General features: G+C 33.1%; 1 long non-coding RNA gene across 2 annotated transcripts; it reads left to right on the plus strand.

The window, feature by feature from the left end:
- The first annotated feature begins 1,362 nt into the window (after nt 1-1,362).
- LOC143245368 (uncharacterized) lies at nt 1,363-8,616 on the plus strand. Of its 2 annotated transcripts, none has more exons than XR_013025611.1 (3): nt 1,363-2,423; nt 5,114-5,280; nt 8,459-8,616. It is a non-coding gene; the product is annotated as an uncharacterized LOC143245368 (long non-coding RNA). The 2 variants fall into 2 exon arrangements; XR_013025610.1 differs by having other exon boundaries at nt 8,500-8,616.
- The last annotated feature ends 11,817 nt before the right edge of the window (nt 8,617-20,433 follow it).

The raw sequence follows: 20,433 nt of genomic DNA on the forward strand, positions 1-20,433 counted from the left end.
ATCCACCAATATGTGGCCTTAATGACATTCAAGTCACAGTAGCCTACGCTTTACTGTCGTGTCATCATTGCAACCATAAGTGGTGGCACCATTTCGGACATGCATTTTCTATCTTTTTATCCTTGACATTGGATGTTATTGGTGGTGGTTACATTGTCCAACTTCATTGTGTTTTTAATTTTTTACGAATCATTGGTCTTTTAAATTCTATTTAATTATTTTATCTGAATTTTGAAATTTTTAGTTTTAAACTTGATTTATTTTTACATGTTATACATATTTACGATTTTTACAGTTTTTTATCGCTGATAATGAAGTTGCTTTATGCCAAGAAATGTCAACCAACCGTTCATTCATGTTTCTGAACAACTCTATCAGTCTGACTAAATTTAAATTACCATTTGTTGTCTCCATGACGAAGAAACATGGCCCGGCATGGCCAAGCGTGTTAAGGCGTGCGACTCATAATTTAAGAGTCGCAGGTTCCAATCCTCATCGCACCAAACATATTCGCCCTTTCGGCCGTGTGGGCATTATAGTGTGACAGTCAATCCCACTATTCGTTGGTAAAAGAGTAGCCCAATAGTTGGCGGTGTGTGATAATGACTAGCTGCCTTCCCTCTAGTCTTACACTGCTAAATTAGGGACGGCTAGCACAGATAGCCCTCGAATAGCTTTGTGCGAAATTCCAAAACAAACAGACAAAGAAACTATGTTCCATAACATTTAATTTGTTCTCTCGTCTGATGTAACTCAAAAGGATGATCGGCACAATGTCGCCATTGTCCCAACGGAAAAACAGAAAGACCCTGAGAAATAGTAATATAACGTATTAAAAAGAAATTAAACAAAAACCCTAATTGACGCATTACCATACAAACCGGAATATGTGTAACAAAAGTATCATAGAAACCAAATTTTCCTAATGAAAATCAAAGAAACTCGTGACTAGCCTGAACACAAGAAACAAATTTTCATGGAATATTTTTATCATCAATATAATAAAACAAATCTCCTAGAAAAATAACATTATTTTCCATACTATGATTTGTAACACCATGTGTTTGAGTTGATAAAACCAAAGAAGATATTACTTTAACCAATCGTTATCCTGACGTTGGACAGTGTCGAGCTAAATTGTTTTTAGCTTTTTATAAGTCATTGGTCTTTGTAATTCTATTTGAGTGTTTTACCTGACTTCAGGACATTGCTTAGTTTTTAACCCGATTTATTTTTGCATTTTATAGAATTTTATTTTTATGTTTCTACTCGTTGTTTTCATGAAGATAGCCTGGTGGCTTTGCGCTTAAAACGCTAAACAGCTAATCAACCAGCCATTATTCCAAGAAGAGAAAAGTAGGTAATATTTAGGAACAAACACCGTGAATGATCTTAATTTTTGCGTATAAACAGCGTATTCTATAAAGATATTACCCCTAGCGGAGAGGAAACACATGAAGTATAGAACAATGAGTAGAACTGTTTACCTTTTCTGTTTTTAAGAACAAGACATGTAATTTTATTATACAGCAATAACAAGTATTACTTATTAACTAGAACAATTTCTTTTACTAACATTGTTCAGAACGATAATGGTCATATAATAAAATCGCCCGCTGCTAATATAACGATAAATTTACGGATTTACAACGCTAAAATCAGGTGTTCGATTCCCCTACGTGGGTTTAACAGAGAGTCCGATGTGTTTTTTTTGTAAGAAAATACACAACCATTCACACACGTAATAACACCGTAAACATTTATAGTTGGTTTCTTTTAAATTAATTAAACTTGAGGGAAAGAACCTATCACTTATATTCAATTTTATTGTTAGAGAGTAGGTTAGTAGTAATTAATATTTCTAAGAAGGTTTAGCCCAAAAGTTAAAATTAACCTTAACATGAATACGAATCTTAAATAGGTCTGTTGTTAGTTTTATCGTTATTTTGTAATTATAGTATGATTAGAAAGTTTTTAATATTTAATAATTCGGTAAGGTTTGGATAATGGCAGTACTCGTACATACTAATAGTGGATGAAATATTTCTGGAGTCAGTGTATCGTAATTTACATTGTTGTGTCCAAGCAAATATTTTTGTCATCGTCACAGAAACCAGTCACTCAGAAATTAAGTACATTTCGTATAATACTGTGGGACTAACAACAACTTGTTGCTTGAAGTCTAATGTGCAACTTAAGATTAGATGTGATGTACTTTTGGCGCATGTAATAATATCGCTATTGAGAATAAAAATCATTAAAAACTACAAATAGCAAAGCCAAAGAAAGATATGTTTGAATAAGATCACCTTTTTTAATGGATTCTGCTGCAAGAAAAATTGCTGAATTGAAAAAACGATCCAAAGAACCACAGAAGAGTGAAGAAAGTTTATAAAGCAGAAAATGTGTCATTTAGTTTAAAGGTAAGTTTAATTTATAAAAAATACCCTATTTGATTGTTGTATAAACATACGTAGTTGTCAAACAGCATTTAATTTAAGATTTAGCGGTCAAGATAACATACTTCAATTGGTACTGAACAAGTTTTAAGCTAAATTTGTAATGGTATTACTATATTTTGGTAAAGAGATTCACTGCTTACATTTCATTTCTACCCAACCATCAAAACTCGAGACTGAATAACAGTTGCCTTAAGACATGGTAATTTTACTTTTTCATATAAAGTTGAACATGAAACATGGTGAAGAAATTATACTGACCTGGCAGATTTTGTGGACCACACCCTTAACTTCCAAAACCCTTTCTTGATCATTCTTTTTATAAAAATGGATCGTATTAGGTACTTTCCAATCCATAGGAGTTTAACTAGAGTAAAGAGGTTGTTTAAAAAATAAAATAAATGTAGTTAAACCGTCCAATTAATTTATTAAACCAAACTATTTTCAGACATTTTCTATACTTTACCGTAATAGTTAAACTTGTTTACAATAGTTATCTTGTATTTGAATAGTAGAGATTCTAGTTCAAGATAGTTTTGTATTTGTAAGTTGTACCATGCATATCTTCAATATGAAGGATCATAGTTATTTGTTGCTCTTTCAAGTAGTTAATGTTATGTGTATCGCTAAACTTAAAACTTTTTAGAATAGTTTTTAATGTTTTCAACCAAGAAACTATCACAACCATTCTCACATGAAGAAAGTCATTCATTAGCCTGTTGTTTAATTTTATGAACCTTGACATCTTTATTTTACTTATAAATTTCTCATTCTGATGAGCATTATCTCTATTGTTTAGTTATTCGTTACCTAAAATTTCACTTAAAAATGATATTTTGGCTAAAATGCACATATATATAGTAACATTAGATATAGAGCTAGTTTGATGAATTTAAATGTATCAAAAACACGTGATGGTTTATTAAAAATAATTTCCTATGGAGACACCCTGACTTTACCTGCTAGTGTTAAAATATAAGCTTAGTCATATGGTAGCCATAACCGTGCAGTGTTATTTATATAATATTCTGATTATTTTAAAAATAATTAATACCAAGAGCCAATTGCTCAATTTTTTTTGTTCTTTGTAAATTGCCTATGTGTTTACACCTTGACTTTGGATAGTGTCATTAGTGATGGTGGCGTAGTCTAACTTTATTGTTTTTTTAATTTTCTATGAGCCAATAGTCATTTTACTTCTATCTGAGGCTTTTATGTGACTTTTAGACTGTTTAGTTTTGAAGTGAAATTATGTTTTTCATTTGACAGATTTTAATTTTACACTTTTACTAGTTCTGTGGTGAAGATAGCCTAGTTGCTTTGCACCAAAGAATGACGACCAGTCCATTTAATTGATTGATTGTATTCATGATATTTGGATAGTTGAAATAAGTGGAAACATTACTTTTATTAGTTTATTATTTTCATACGACTGGCACTAATACATTAAATTGAATAACTTAAACTAATTGAAACTAATAATAAAAAATGAAAATGACATTAATATCATTACTTGGAATAAATGAAAACTAATTTTGATTTGTTGATTTTTGTTTACACAAATCAAGTTAATCACCCAGCTTTGTTCAGAATGTAATTTCCATAAAAACATTTATGAAGTTTATAATCACAATATTAAGTCATTATTTTTAACTAATGATAGTCTTTCAAACTAAAGGATGTAAGACAACAACAGGGATAGTACAACAGGGTTTTGTAATTAACGAGTTTCATCTGGAACCCATAACATTAGAAGAGTGGCTACAGAACAATAGCTGTGCTTGTAACATTGTTAAATAATTAAATTTATATGCAGTGATTGCAAAAGACACGTGTATGCCCAGTATTTCTTCTGAAACTAAATTGTGCAAAAAAAGTAAATGTGATAATAGTTTTAAATGTTAATATTTTGAATAGAAAAGCATGTCTTGGGAATGAATGGTTGTATATAATCTGTAAAGCCATGTTTCATAGTATGGTAGAAGTGTAGAATTTCTTATGGTAAAAAACCAGAAATAAAGATTTATTGTTGCTTTTATATAAAGGTGAAAGCATGTGTTGATTAAAATATTACAATGACCCCTTATTCAATCCAAGTTGTTTTTTAATAGTTTCTTCTGTTTACTTTGGAATAAACATTTCAGAGTCTGTACCTTGTTCACTTCAGAACCTGATAAAGGACTTAATGCTAAAAATGTCATTTCTGAACCAAAAATAAGACAGGAACAGTTCATAGCAAACTCTCTAATGTGTCAAGATGCTGCCTGAAACTTTCTTTAAAATAATTATTTTTTATATTTACGTTCCCAGTTTTATATATAAATTTTGTTGGATTGTCGAGAAATATTTTGAAAACAAAACACACACAGGTGAGCCAATCAGGATAGAAAAAGGAGCCATTTGTAACAAATGTGTAACATACTTGTAATAAAGAGTGGACTGACCTAAAGTTAGATGACTCGGATAGATGTTAGCCTTCGTGACATTTTGAAACTATATTCTGTCTACTTTTCACCAATTGCAAGATAATTTTTTGGTACATACAGGTTACAAGATATTTTGAGAATTATAACATTCATATTGAAAAATTATAAAATATCATTACAATGAGAAGCTGTCCACATGGACCGACATTAACTTGAATATTTTACCAGAACTAGAAGCAATGCAGTGTGGTCTAAAGAACAGAATATTGTGGAGTATACTAGAAGTTACCCATGCATTCTAACACATGACAGAAGACTTGTTTTACCTCATTAGAGCTCATTTTTATGGTCGGACATAATAACAGGACTTGGTGTCTTCATAAGTACAGGCTTAGGTAATGACCACCTGTTATTTATATACTTGCTTTGCTATTTTACAAGTACTGTTGATAAAGTGTCATAGAGAACCATATATGTACATGTTTTAGAAACATGTCAGTAACTTCGTTTCTAGAGTATCAATAAAAGTAGCAAAAACATGTTCCTTTAAATGCCATTATTCATTCTTAGATAGACTAACTTAAAGAGATTTTAGGTATGTTTGGAGATGCAAATTAATTTTTTATATGCTCTTTCATTTATTATTTTTTCACTTCATATGCTCTCTTTGCTGTAGTTTCATGTATATTCAGAGTAGAATGTCATTAATTTAAAAAAATGTCCAGTGAAATGTTTTTTATATTGTGCATAATGAACAATCTGTAGTGGTACGCTAATTGTATATACTAGATAGTACGTCAGCATCAAAGTTAATGTTTAAGTGGAATTGTTTACACTTAACTGTTTGATCAAAAACTTATGATTTATGAATGTTTTATTTTTAAGTGGTAAATTATTAATACTCATATGGGTTTGTGGCCATTTACCCATTTTTATTAAGAACTTTCTACTGGAAAGGCAATTCTAAGTCCATGTGGGTTTGTCTTTCTCTCATTTTTATACACAGGAACTTTGAGTCTCTGGGTTGTGTCATAAGTGTTACACTTATCAGTATCAAAATTAATGCTGCTTTTACACACAACTTACCAACGGGATCATGTCATATTTCTGCATCTTGTGTCAGTTATCAAACATGAGGCTTATTGAGCAACAGTTTCTGACTTTTTTCAATTGCTTGTTGAAGTGGACCACAACAAAATATTTTACTGCTTCTTTTTCCAAAACCACTTGTATGCACTTTTGCCATCATTCAAATATACACCCTGATCCTGAGCTCATCTTGGTGATGTTGTTCTTTATTCAGCCCTAGAGGCACATGTTCTTAAGTCTTATTTTTACAATAAGCTGACCTTAATTCCTTACATAAGGCACCTACCTACTATGGCACTGAATATCTTCCATGCTCCCTCTTTCACCTCTTGAGAAGTGTATTGATGTTCTATACTTAGGATCTATCATGCACTCATTTGCTCCAAACTGAACTATAGGTTCCTGGTCCATGGTTCTACCAGGATTTGGGCCTTAAAAATGCTGGACCCCATTCAGTGGTTCATGGTCTTTTAGAACTAATGGTTTGCAATTCCTCCTTTTGGCCTCTGTATCCATGCAGAAGTTGATGAATTGGGTCTGGCATCGGATAACATTGCTGTCCCCAGTGATCAACCAATTCCACCATGGCTTATTATCATACCCAATTGTGACCTTTCCTTGAGTCATCTGAAGAAGGCAAATACTCCCAATTGGAAGTATCATCATTTCTTTATAGAACAATCTTCTATTTCTCTTCACATGGAAGGTTTGCTGTGGTTCAGTACTTACTTGCAAGATCTTCTTTACAGTTTCTGTGTTCACTGCTAAGTTGTATGCTGTGTTTTTTGCCCTAGATCCAATAGAAGCTATGTGCTACACTGATTGATTGTACTATTTACACTTACTCTCTTTGCTATATATTAGACCTGGAATCACTTTGCATTAGTTTTCACCCTGCTCTTGTCAATATTCCTACCCATTTTGCTTGATTCTTCATTAGTATCAATTTTAAATGGATACCTGGCCATATTATAATTTCTGAGAATGGAATTGCTGACTTTGTAGCTAAGACCATCTGATCCAGTGCTGTCGTGATCATGCTTACCTCATATATGTGCTACACTCCTGTATTCAGGCTTGGCTTCATGCCAGTTGGCTTGGAGTGAGCAACATGATAACAAGCTTTCCCAGTTTAAACCTTAAGTTTTCCTCTTGTTTCTAAAAAGGTTGGAAGGAGGAAGTTTTCTTGGCTATGTATTGGTCATAGATTTCTTACTCATTTTCTTTTATCTGGGTCTGATCCACCAATGTGTGGCCTTTGTGATACTAGAGTCACAATAGCCAGTGTTTTACTGTTATGCTAGTTATGAGCAGTGACACGATTTTAGACGTCTTTTACACGGGTTTACCCCTTACATTGGACAGTGTCATTTGCTTTTCCTGAAGGTTTGCTGCCACGGTGGACTATGCATGACCTGTTTACCTTCATCTTGTATTGTGTCTCTTCATGGAAATATTGTAAGTTTTTACTGAACTTGTAGTATGTAATACCAATACCAATTTCAGTAAAAATTCATCTACACCCTGCAAAGTAGTTACATGGACATAAAACAGACAGTACTATTGAATTTATATCGATAAGTAGTTACATGGATATGCAACAGACAGTACTATTGTACTTTTATAGATAAGTACTTTCATGAACCTACAACAGACAGTACTATTATCTTAATATAGATAAATAGTTACATGGACATACAACAGATAATACTAGTATATTTATATAAATAAGAACTTAAGAAATAAACTTTTTTGAAAATACTTCTTCATAAATATTACAAACAAAAGTTGTGTACTATCAACATTTGGATTATTATCTATAATGTTATGCTATACTAACTGGTATAAAAGGAATGAGATGTTTAACTGCATTTTGAATGCAACTCATTAACAATATTGTGACATAAACAGTAAGGGATGTCTGTAACAAGAGGGATAATTACTACTAAAAAAAGCCACTGAACATTTTCTTCTTCTAAATGTCAACAAGACCATGTCATGAAAAGTAACAAGGTCATATAAAAAAGAAACAAGTCTAGATTAATTTGAAAAACTATTTTTGGCAACCTTTTCAGTTGCAATATTTTCAAGTCACTTCTTTCTCTGGTTAATTAAACTGTTGCATTATTTTATGACGTATGAGGTGTTTGGTATTTCTTGTAGTTGTGAAGTTTTACTTTATATACCAGTAAATATTTTGTTCATGAAATGTCATGTATGGTACAGTTAAATATTAGGGTTTGATGCCAAATAAAAGTGCTATTATAATAAAAAATATCATTTACCTCTTTCCATTAGTTACAATTAGTAGATGTCTTTAAAAAGATTTAAGATTTAGTTGATGTAACGTGTTAAAATGATTAAGATGCTATGCAACATTTTCTAATTGTTAATCAAATTAAATACTGATTAACAGTTTCTTAACTGAAACCAAAACCACCCTTTATCATTGGCACTTATCAAAACTTTGTTTATATCTTTCAGTTGGTAAGTAATGATCTAATAAATTTTCTTATCAATACCAGGAGTTGCTATCAATTATAAAGTTAATCCAGAGCTGTCAGGAGTCAAGCAAGATCAAATTCACCATTAATGTATGCCTCATGAACTGCTGTAAATAAAAACTAAATTTGTTCTTTGTTTACTTATCTCAGTTTTGATAATTATTTCAGGTCGTTGATCCATACATACTGTTAACAGTCAAAGACAAAAGTGACAGTGGAAATATTCAGTTTGAAAAACATTCTTTATTGAATAACAAACAAAATATCAAATTTACTCGATGGAAGACAAAAGAAAATAACAAAAAGAAGACATTTGTTATTAAGCCACTTTGGTATATTACTTAAGTCACAAACAAAGTAAGGTTTTTCAAAACAATACTCAAATACAACCTTCATTGAACCTATACAACAAAAACTGTAAAAATTAAAATTACTTCAGAATTCTTCAATTTCACTGCATAGTATCAATAAGATTCTAACAGGAAGGATGATATGGAAAAACTCCTAAGACATATTACCAGATTTAAAACTTATTCCCAAGTCTTAACATGGAAGATTTATTTTAAAGTTGATCATAGTGTTAACACAATCTATCACTATAATGAACTTTTATTTTTTAATTAATACTGTCATTGATTTGTACCATAAGAAACTATTTCATAATTTCTTTTTCAAGACTCAATAAATTGACTTTAGCTTAAACTTTTTTCCCATTGTATAATTTATTGAATGTATAGTACAATACCCATCATATTTACTTTGAAGAGGTTCTATTTTAATGGATTTGTTTATCCAGTAATGACTAATCTATCGAATTCATTTCATAAGTGAAATAATATAAGTATATAAAATATTAATGTTATTTTCTTCTTAAATGAGAAAAACTTTTCCTTTAAGTTAAACAAATATTATCTTCAGAATAATCAAAACGTTAAAAGTCCAGAGAACACTAGTGAGATAACTCATGGAAAGTTACTTGAAAATTTACACAAGAGATGCAAACAAAACACATGGTAAGAACTTTACTGGAATACGTGAAATGTACTGCACACACACACACACACACACATTAGAAACTTGCACAAAATATACAATAGTCATTTTAACAGAAGAACAGGTTTTCACACATGCAAGTTCGTGGATCTAATACAGTGGCAATCAAATATTTTCTTTCCCTGCAGTCTGTTAAGATCTTTGTCAAAAGCTTACAGACCATTAGGAGTATTTGGACTTATAGTGTCTTTTCCTAATTTAGTTTGTTGAAAAAGCTTCAGAGAACAAGTTACTATGTTTACACAGAATCAAGAAGGAAACAACACATCTGTTCCTTATGAATGTTACTGAAAAGTAAAAATTTGTGAGACTAAGGAAACAACATATCTGTTCCTTATGAATGTTACTGAAAAGTAAAAATTTGTGAGACTAAGGAAACAACACATCTGTTCCTTATGAATGTTACTGAAAAGTAAAAATTTGTGAGACTAAGGAAACAACACATCTGTTCCTTATGAATGTTACTGAAAAGTAAAAATTTGTGAGACTTTTTCCTTTTTTTTCATTATATGCTTCTACAGACTGGTAAAAAACAAGTCTGTGGATTCTTACCAGAGGACCCAGTGGTTTGGAACTTGTTTAAAAGATGCACATAAGTAACTGGTTAAGGTTTTTTTTCTCTTTAGCTAATATCTAGATTTGTTGAAAAAAAATACAAATGTTTAAGTTACAAACACACCTACCCACTTCAAAGTGCAATTTTAAAATCCTAAACAAGTAGCTACTATTTAAAAACAGACATTATATTAAAATCACATACAGAATAAATTCAAAATCTCATGCATGTAAAAACAAAATTTATTTAGGTAAAACAACATTAATATTATTAAAACAATAAAACCTACTGAATTCATATAAACTGATTGTTATCACAGCTTTTAATGCCTTGATGGAATGTGAACAGGTGTTAGAGCCCTTAAGCTAAGTTCAACTTACAGTTAATACTGGTGAAGTGTGTAACTGTTGAAGGAACAATACTGTGTGCTCCTCAAGTCTCATCTGTGGTTTTGAAATAGTCATTAATATAACTCAATTATGCCAAGATGGAACATTTCTCTCCAAGGTTTAAAGAGAATCTACATTTACACATCTTTACTTTGACTTTCTGTTCATGGTAAGGTTGTGGAGATAAAATATAAATCATAATCATGGTTGATAGCCTATATGATCACTTAACACATTTAATGATTATGAGATGCTAATCACCAACTAGTATTTTTCTAGGTTTCAGCTGCTATTGTCCTGCCGTCTTCAGTGAAGTCATGAGAATCACTGTTTCTGTCATTTAGTAATAAATATGTAAGAATGAAAGAAGTTTTATTAACTAATTTATCATTATATTTGGATGACCATGCAGACTACTAACCATAACAATAACCCACAGTTAACAACGTCATGCACAACCACAGAACTGACAAATAAATCATGTTGTATATCTCAGAATACACATGTTCTGTCTTCATCAGATTTATTCTATATACAAAATATGTTAGTTGCTAATAATAGCCAGAACATTGAGTATATTTCACTTAAACTTTCGTTACCCCAAACGTCTCATACTTTGATCAATCACACTATTACCAAGTTAATCAGATCGTCAGTTCGAACCCTACTCTTTTCTCCGCCCGATTCCCCATTAATTTAAACCGAGTCAATCAGCCTTCCTCTTATAACACCCGTCCTATAACTCAAACCGAGTTAAGGCTAATCCTTAAGAAAATTAAAAATAAAGCCCCTGGAAGTGATAATTTTAGTAATATAGTTCTTAAACACCTGCGCAACACCAATCTAAACCACCTAGTCACAATTTTTAACCTATCTCTTTTCACAGGATATTACCCAAACATCTGGAAATCTGCCATAATTAAAGTCATCCCCAGAAAAGACAAGAACCCATGCAACCCAAACAACTACAGACCGATCAGTCTCCTAAATACCCTAGGAAAACTTATGGAGAAATCAATTACTAATAGAATTAGTTGTTTCTTTGAGACAAATAATCTTATAAATGAAACTCAGTATTCTAGTAGGAAAAATAGACAACTACGAACAACCTAGCCAGTCTTACCGAATCAGTTTTTAAAGGTTTCAACCGTAAACAAACAACTATTGCTACCTTTCTGGACGTCCAAAAAACATTCGATTCAGTCTGGCATGATGGACTACGTTATAAAACTCTAGCTCTCGGCATTCCACAATTTTTTGTTCGCTGGATATCCAACTTCCATACTAACCATACAGCTAATGTTAAAGTAAATACCTCTATTTTGAACTCGCTCAATCTAAATGCGGGTGTACCACAAGGATCTGTACTCAGCCCAATTCTCTATAATATATATGTTAATGACATACCCTTTCCCTCAACTCTACCCTTACTTCCCAGCATGCTGATGATATCGTTATTTGGAGCACCTCAAGCAACCCATACTGCAGCATACAAGCCACCCTCGACGCTGTATCTCAGTGGTGTAATAGATGGCGTGTCGTCTTAAACCCCACGAAATCACAAGCTATCGCTTTTCACAGAAAAGTTAATAAGTACAGGAAAAAATTAAAAGTATAAAACTTAACCTCAATAACACCGATATCATCTTCACTAAATCTATTACTTTTCTTGGTCTTATCATGACTCAAAACCTATCCTGGACTCAACACTTTCAGAAAATATGTATCCAAGCAAGCAATAGAATTTTATTTCTCAAACGCATCAGTCGCCCTAACAAAGGCTGCTCCCCCAACATCATCATTACTCTATACAAAGCATTCATTAGACCACTTTTTGAATATGGCAGTGCAGTTACATGCAACATGACCTATAAACAATATTCAATATCACAAAACTTGCAAAACCGCATCATTAAAATCGCTTACCGCCTTCCTAATTACACTCCTAGATCATACCTCAACTCCCTAACTCAGCTCTGATTCAATTCAGAATAGATTTATTAAACTTGCCTATCGCTACAACACTAAAGCTTTGGACAGAAATCTTCAAACTTATTCCAACTCTCAGGCACACCTCAATCCTGGGCAAAGAACACATCACCATAAAACTGGATTACCAACCACACTGACTCCTATTAATTTTTAACATTGACTCATACCCCACAGGATGACCCATTTATATGTCATTAATATTTTACATGTCAGGTTGGGCACTGGGTGGGTAGATATTTCGGCGCCCACTCAGTGAAAGTTGCTTTTTCCGTGTACTCCGGGTTCCCCCACATCTTATTTCCTGCCATTGGATTTATAGATCCCCGGTACCCTGGTTCTGAAAGGACCTTCTGTCTCCCACCCCTCTCTCTCTGTTTCTCCATCTTCTTTTTTTATTGTTATCACCCACTCTTCCATGTCTTGTTCTTTTCTCTCCCTTACCTTTTCTATGTCTTGTTCTCTTCTCTCACTCTCATCATTAACCCTTCTATGTCTTGTTCTTTTCTATCACTCTGTCCCTTAACCCTTCTATGTCTTGTTCTTTTTCTATGACTCCCTTAACCCTTCTATGTCCTTAACTTTCCCTTCTATGTCTTGTTTCTTTTTCTCTCACCTCTTTCCTTAACCCTTCTGCCTCTTGTCTCTTTTCTCTTCTTACCTTGAACTCTTCTTCTCTTGTTTTCTTCTTCACTCTCACTTGTCCTTAACCCTTCGATGTCTTGATGATCTTCACTCTCACTCTGTCCTTGACCCTCTGATCTTTTCTTTTGATTTTTTTCTTCTTTCTCTCTGAACCTTCGAGAACCTCTTTCTCCATCGATGTCTTTCATTCTTCTCTCATCTCTCGATCGAGATTTTTGATTTTTTCTTTTTCTCTTCTCCCATGAACCCTTCTTCTGACCCTCGAGTTCTTTTTCTTTCTCTCTCCCATAACTCCTTCCCGATGTCTGAGTTTTTTTTCTCACTCTCACCCTATAACCCTTCTGATGTCTTGTTTTTTTCTTCTCTTCTTTCCCCGAGACCTTCGAGAGCCTTGTTTCTTTGTTTTTTCTCTCTTTCTTTATGATCTTCTCTCTTCTTAACTCTTCTTGCCTTTCTTTTCTTTCTCTCTCTCTCTCCTTAACTCTTCTATGTCTTGTTCTTTTCTATTGCTCTCTCCCTTAACCCTTCTATGTCTTGTTCTTTTCTATCACTCTCTCCATACCTCTCTTTCCTCTCTCTCTTTGTTTTTCTTCTCTCTCTCTCTCTCTTTCCCTCACCTTCTCTACTTATGTCACCGGTTCCTTTGACACGTGTGACCTGCTGCAGCCTTGATCTCCCTGCTCCAGTTGTTGCTAATGAAACTCATCCTCAACGTACCAGCCCAACTGTTTTGCTCCTATCTTTCCTATATGATTGGAATATTCTAACACTAACAATTCAAGTTTGTTCACCATGTTTTTGTACCTCTCTCGTCAGGTCTCATCTCACCGTTAACGCGTGTGGGGCTGAAGAGAAACAACAGTTTCTGAGCGCCCCGGGTTTGCCTTTGAAGTTTCCCCCAAAGATATTAAAAACCCAAACGACAACCAAATTTGTTTAAAGAAAAATCTTACAAGTTCATTATTCGACGATGATTATCATACATAAATAAGTAAACTGTACAAGGCCTACCATACAATAAATAGGCATAGAGTTTACAAAGCACACTGATAATTGTAACGTATATTACAGCTGGTGAAATGTACAACATAACGATTACTAAGCAATGTAAAGCAGCAAAACCGTATATATGTTTTAACCGTGTTAATAAATGCATATAAAATACAGGATAAAAAATTCAACGTTCGAACAAACAGGAAAAAATGTATATTCACACAACATAAAAAATAATAAATATGTTAATAACTGAAGTACAAAGATAAGACAGCTGGAGGAAAAGGAAATCAATTCTATATTCTAAGGAAAATAATTATTAATTATACTTGTCATAAGGTTTCTTATAATTTTAACAGTTCTTTATCAATCTTTTGAGGTTTACCAATAAAAGTCTAAAGCAGTATTTTGACATTGTTCGTCATACTAACTGACTTCGATGCCTTTCTCCAAACAGTCTGGTGACCTCGGTGTTAGCGAAAGGCATCGAAGTCACTAAGTGTGACGAACAAAATATCAAAATACTGCTTGATGGAAACACTATTCACATAGGCCTGTTGTTACAACAACAGTTGATACTGTGTGAACACCTTTTGATATCCTGACAAAGCATGATTATAATAAATCAGGTCGTGTCTATAGAAAATGAAGTTGGTGCTAATGCACCAGAGCCCCTCGTTAATGGTGTGTTCGGTTTTAACGTTGATAATTTGTGTCAAGTTACCATAACTTTTATATATTAGTGTGCAGAAAAAGACCAGAAAACATTGCGACAATGGTGGCACTTGGACAGTTATTAATGGTTTAAATACATCACAAACAGTATCATTATTGTTTTTAGTTAATGTTACTTCAATTTATTGTAAATGTCTTCAAGTTCCTCTTTCTAATATAAATGTCGCACAATTTTTAAAAGATTTCAGAATCAATATAAATTGTATGTTCCACGCAGCCGAGTGTATAAGGTACATTGCATTCTGATAACAATAACAGCTGGTAAAGTTGTCGCGGTTTGGAATTACAAAATGACATAAACATGTTTTAAATGGTGCTGTTAACAATAAAATACGACGTGAAAAGAAATACAAATTGAAAGTATTCCTAAAATTACTTATTTTTTCACTAGTAAAGAAATTGTAAGAAGACCTACCTCAAACAAACTTTTAGATTTTTGTACTAGAAAATCACGACGAATTCGAAGACATTAACAAATCTCTACATAACCACATTCTACTACTGCCAATGGTAATACGTAATAAAGTAATAATAATAAATATTAAGATTCAACACATATCAATTTCTTTATCAGGGATTTTGCGAACTATAAATATCCAACATAATACACAAGCCCTAAAGATAACTTAAATGCTGTACAGGTCTATTTTGTTTTGAAAATGGGACCATGTACACCCAAGGTTAATTTCTAGTTATAAATTTTGACATACTGAGACCCTAATCTATGTAGATTTAAAAGGGCCCACACGATAACAGCTTAGATAAGGAACGTGGATATTCTTTGTTTTTTACGAAATGAAGCCTAAAGCTTGGGTCAAAATATAACGTGTTCTCGACTTTGAATAAATGTAATTGTGAACCATGTTGATTGTTTGGATATCACAAGAGAACAATTCTTTCTCTTATTTGGATTATAGGTTTCTCTGATTCGTTTTCAAAACTATGAAACATCTGTTGTAGACATACAATCTTGTGTTGTTTATGAATAATGGCGATCTCATAGTAATTTGGATGCAAGTCTAAACGCTAAAAAAATCAAGCACTTTATTGGCATCATAGGTTTTTGACCACATCAGCAATATAATTTTGCCTCAAGTTATGCCACATCAACTTTTTAGAGGGAGCAAAGAGGAGTTTGAAGAGGGCTGTGATAATTTTCTTACTATAGTTGAGTTATTAAATAAATAAGATCCAGTATTAGAAGAGCTTCTTAAGGAACGGAAATATTAAGAAATCTATTTAAACCGTATTCTCAAAATGATACAATTGAATTAATTATGCCTCAGTATATTGTGAAATGAAACATACATCATTTTTTTAACAATCGTTCATACTATTTAAAACGTGGCCAAGATGATCAGTTGTAGTTTATAACTATCCATATTACAGTAATCATCAGTGAAGACCGACAGAAATGAAAAAAATAGATGAATATGACTCTTTTTTTTTTTTAGTTTCCATAATAGATCTAGCCATAGTGCGAGTTAAATGTAGACACAATTTCTAGAGCTCAGAAAAAAAAGGCCTTGACGTAATCAGTATTGAAGATTAATATGGCAAACTGAATGAGCTACTTAAGGTCTTTGACCTATAGAAGAGGGTACTGCGAGCTATTTTGTATTCTGGCCTCAGAAAACTGTAAGCTAGCTCTGGTGTTAACTTTTTATTTACAATAAACTTTGTGAAGTGTTTTGTGTTACGTTATAGCAGAAACTTATAACAATCACTAAGCCTAATGAATCAATTTCCTTACAATAATATATTGAAAAGTCTTCACCATTTCTTTCTGCAATCATTAAAGTTCGACCAGGACGTTTCTAACTTTCTAGAAACTTTCTGTTTCTCCACATTCAAGTTATATTTTGTATAGTTTCCTCTCTATATTTCTTTTTTCACTAATGTGACGAGGAAAAAGCTTGTGCAGTTGCTTTCTTTAACATTATTGGTTTGATTTGTCTTAAAATTGTAACTTTGACAACGTGTGAAATAAATTTGTGGTGTAATTAAAATTATTTTTATTCACCTGTAAGTAATAAAGTTACTCTTGCGTAAAATATAAAACTTCGTAAAGAAATTTAAAACATTATTTTTCGTTAAAGATATGAACTTCATTTGTTATTTTCTCAATGCGAGTTTTCCCAGTCCCATCAAACATGCTTGCCCTTTCAGCCAGTTGGGGTCGTTAAAATGTTTAAGTCAATCCCAGTATTCATTGGTAAAAAAGTAGCCCAAGAGTTGGTGGTGGGTGGTGATGACTAGTTGCTTTCTCTCTAGTCTTGCACTGTGAATTAGGGACAGCTAGCACAGATAGCCCTCGTGCAGTTTTGTGTGAAATTCAAAACAAACAAAACTATGCTAGTTTGGCTAATTTCACCAAACTCGTAACCATCACAAAAAAAAGGAAAATTAAATAAGAAATAAATCCGCCCTTATTGACTATTACATGTCTACACAGTAATAACGTGAAAAGCTGGGTTTCGACAACTCTGGTGGGAAAAGTGTAACATGTAGTCCGTTGTGTAGCTTTATGTTTAAACTGCAAATAAACAAACCTTTTTAATATTTACTTCAAAGTTCCAAAGCACTTCTCCCACAAGTTTCTACTTCTAACCTTTTCATATCTATAGTCTATGTTCATCATACTGTTAGCAGTTGAATTAGAAACCTACCGAACATAACGCAATGAATTATCATTCTGCCACTACTCTGTATGTGACACTATATATAGCAAATAAGCACGTAAGTCGCAAAAAGCTGATGAGTCACAGAAACTTTAACGTAATCCTGACTCTCAGAACAGAGTGAAAGAAAGAATTATTGTCTTGTTTACAGTACAATGGTTGCAAAGAGTATCCCATAAAGTAAAAACAAAAGTTCCGAAAGTGTTTTGTTATACATTTCTATACACTGTCCGAAACAATAAACTTGATAGATTAGATACTTGGACGCTACTTCTGCTGGATGGTTAGAAATTAGCAGTATAGATATGCAAAGTGTTTATGAATATCTTTAAACACTGCTGGCCAAAATCTTATGTCAATAAACATTAAGAAAAAATATGCATTTTGCGTTGTTAGACTCAACCGCTTATTTGAGCAGAGCTTCGAAAGATGAAAATAAGAAAAGGGAATACAAAAAAAAAAAAAAAACAATTTTTAGCATATAATAGGGAAAATGTGAACAGTATGACATTAGCCTAAATACCATACAGAAAGAAGCGTTAATCTGTAAACACGTAGCAAAATTTAGTCATCTGTGTTCAAGCATTAGCGTTGTCAACACCTCCCACTGATATCTTCTGTGTTAGATTAGGTAAACACATGGCAAAGGCTAAAATGTTGACAGAGTTTGAACGTGCAAAAGCAAGGTCTCTCTCAACGTGCCATCGCTGGTGAGATTTGGCGTCGTAAAACTGCTGTTTCAAATTTCTTAAAAGACCCTGAGGGATATGGAACGAGAATTTCAAGTGGTCGGCCCATGAAAATTTCGCCAGCGTTCAGCAAGAGGATTCAACCGGCTGTCCAGCAAGACACCAGCAGATTGTCAAACCAGATTAAGGCCCTTACGGACGCAGAATGCAGTTCAAGAACAATAAAACGGGATTAAAAAGGCTTTAAAAAGTGTAAGCGTTTTCAAAGAACACGCTTCCTTCCACACCAAGATACAGCTCGGTTACACTTTGCTGAGAAGCACCGAACATGGGACGTAGAAAAGTGGACGAAGGTTCTGTTCTCTGATGAGAAATAATTTAACCTGCATGGTCCAGATGGCTTCCAACGTTACTGGCACGATAAGTATATCCCACCGGAGATATTTTCTACACGACACAGTGAAGGAGGTTTCATCATGATATGGGATGCTTTCTCTTTCCATGGAACAATGGTGCATCAGGTTATACAGGGGCGTGAAACAGAAGCTGGCTACATTGGCATGTTGGAGAGGCATCCTTATTGATTGAAGTTCCTCGCTTGTGTGGAAATGACTGGATCTTTCATCAGGACAAAGTTGCAACCCACAATGCTTGCAGGGCAAAGGACTTTTTCATGGAGAATAACGTGATTCGTTTCGACCATCCAGCGTGTTCGCCTGAACTGAACCCCATTGAAAATGTTTGAGGTGGATTTCAAGGGAAATCTATAGAAATGAACGTCAATAACAAACAGTGCATGATCTCCGTGAAGCCATCTTCACTACTTGGAATAACTTTTCAACTAGCCTTCTGCAAATGCTTATATCGACCATGCCAAAGCGAATGTTTGAATTTATTCCCAAGACCTCTCTTGGGCCATTTCCTACACTGGTTAGGGCTTTTTCTGGTATGGTCTTAAACTTTATACCAGCTAGTATTTAGGCTAATTTTATAGTATTCCCATTTTCCTTATTAAATGCTAAAAAAGTTATTTTACTTTTATTTTCACTTTTCTTATTTTCATCTTTCGAAGCTCTACTCAAATAAGTGGTTGAGTCCAACAATGCAAAATGCATATTTGTTTTCTTTATGTTCATTGGCCTTAAGATTTTGAGTAGCAGCTTATATATGTATTACTACTGTTTACTTGTAAATGCTTAACTTTTAATTATTCGTCAGAGAACGTAGAACAGTATATGAACAAATATATTCAGAAATAATGATTCCTAGAACTTAAACAATGTAACAAAATTCATTTGCAATTTTATTTCATACGTGCTAATCCTTGTTTATTCTTTCTAATGGGCAGGAAGATAAATTAATTTTTGAATGTTTCAATGTGTGTGTTTTCTTCGAGTAAAGCCACATCGGGCTATCTGCTGAGCCCACCGAGGGAAATCGAACCCCTGATTTTAGCGTTGCAAATCCGTAGACATACCGCTGTACTAACAGGGGGCTGAATGTTTCATATACGCATTCCAAAAAAATTAAAGTATTATGAATTTGCAAAACAAATAAAATTAAATAACTTGATTTTCAATCATTTTATAACTACGCTACACGTAAGTTTTAAAAAATCTGTTCGGGTCAACGAGTGAGTCAACAAACTCAAACATTTCCGGTAAGGCTATAGTTTTCTCCTTGAAACCAATGATTATTAGATTTATGTATTATGGTCTATGTAAACGTATTTAAGAGAAACGGGCGTGAGAAGACAAAATGTTAATATAAAATGGAATAGTGGGTGGAGATAATTTGAATTTTTGATTTATTGACCACTATAGATATTGTATGATAGGCATAATAGTGTACGGACAATGTCTCACCGAAATGTTTTTAATATAGTCTACCATTTTATTCATTTTTTATTATTTCTTTGATGACGTCTTGATTGTTTATTAGTTTATAATTGTATGTTTCGTTTTTTCAATGTGAAAATCTAATGAAGTAGGTAATTTGGTAATTATAGCTTGTAATTTTCAAGATGAAAATTACACATTATTACAAACAATTCTGCACTTTGTTGCATAAAATTGGCGTTTCATTAGAAAGACATTTTCAAACACAATTTCCAGTTCAATGTACGAGACTAAAAATGATTGTTTCTTTTAAATATATCTTTTGTATCTTCCAGTTTTGTCTGAAACAAATTATGAAATATGTTGATTCAGAGCAACTTTGAGAAA

This window comes from Tachypleus tridentatus, chromosome 2 (assembly GCF_004210375.1).
Source record: "Tachypleus tridentatus isolate NWPU-2018 chromosome 2, ASM421037v1, whole genome shotgun sequence".
NCBI lineage: Eukaryota > Metazoa > Arthropoda > Merostomata > Xiphosura > Limulidae > Tachypleus > Tachypleus tridentatus.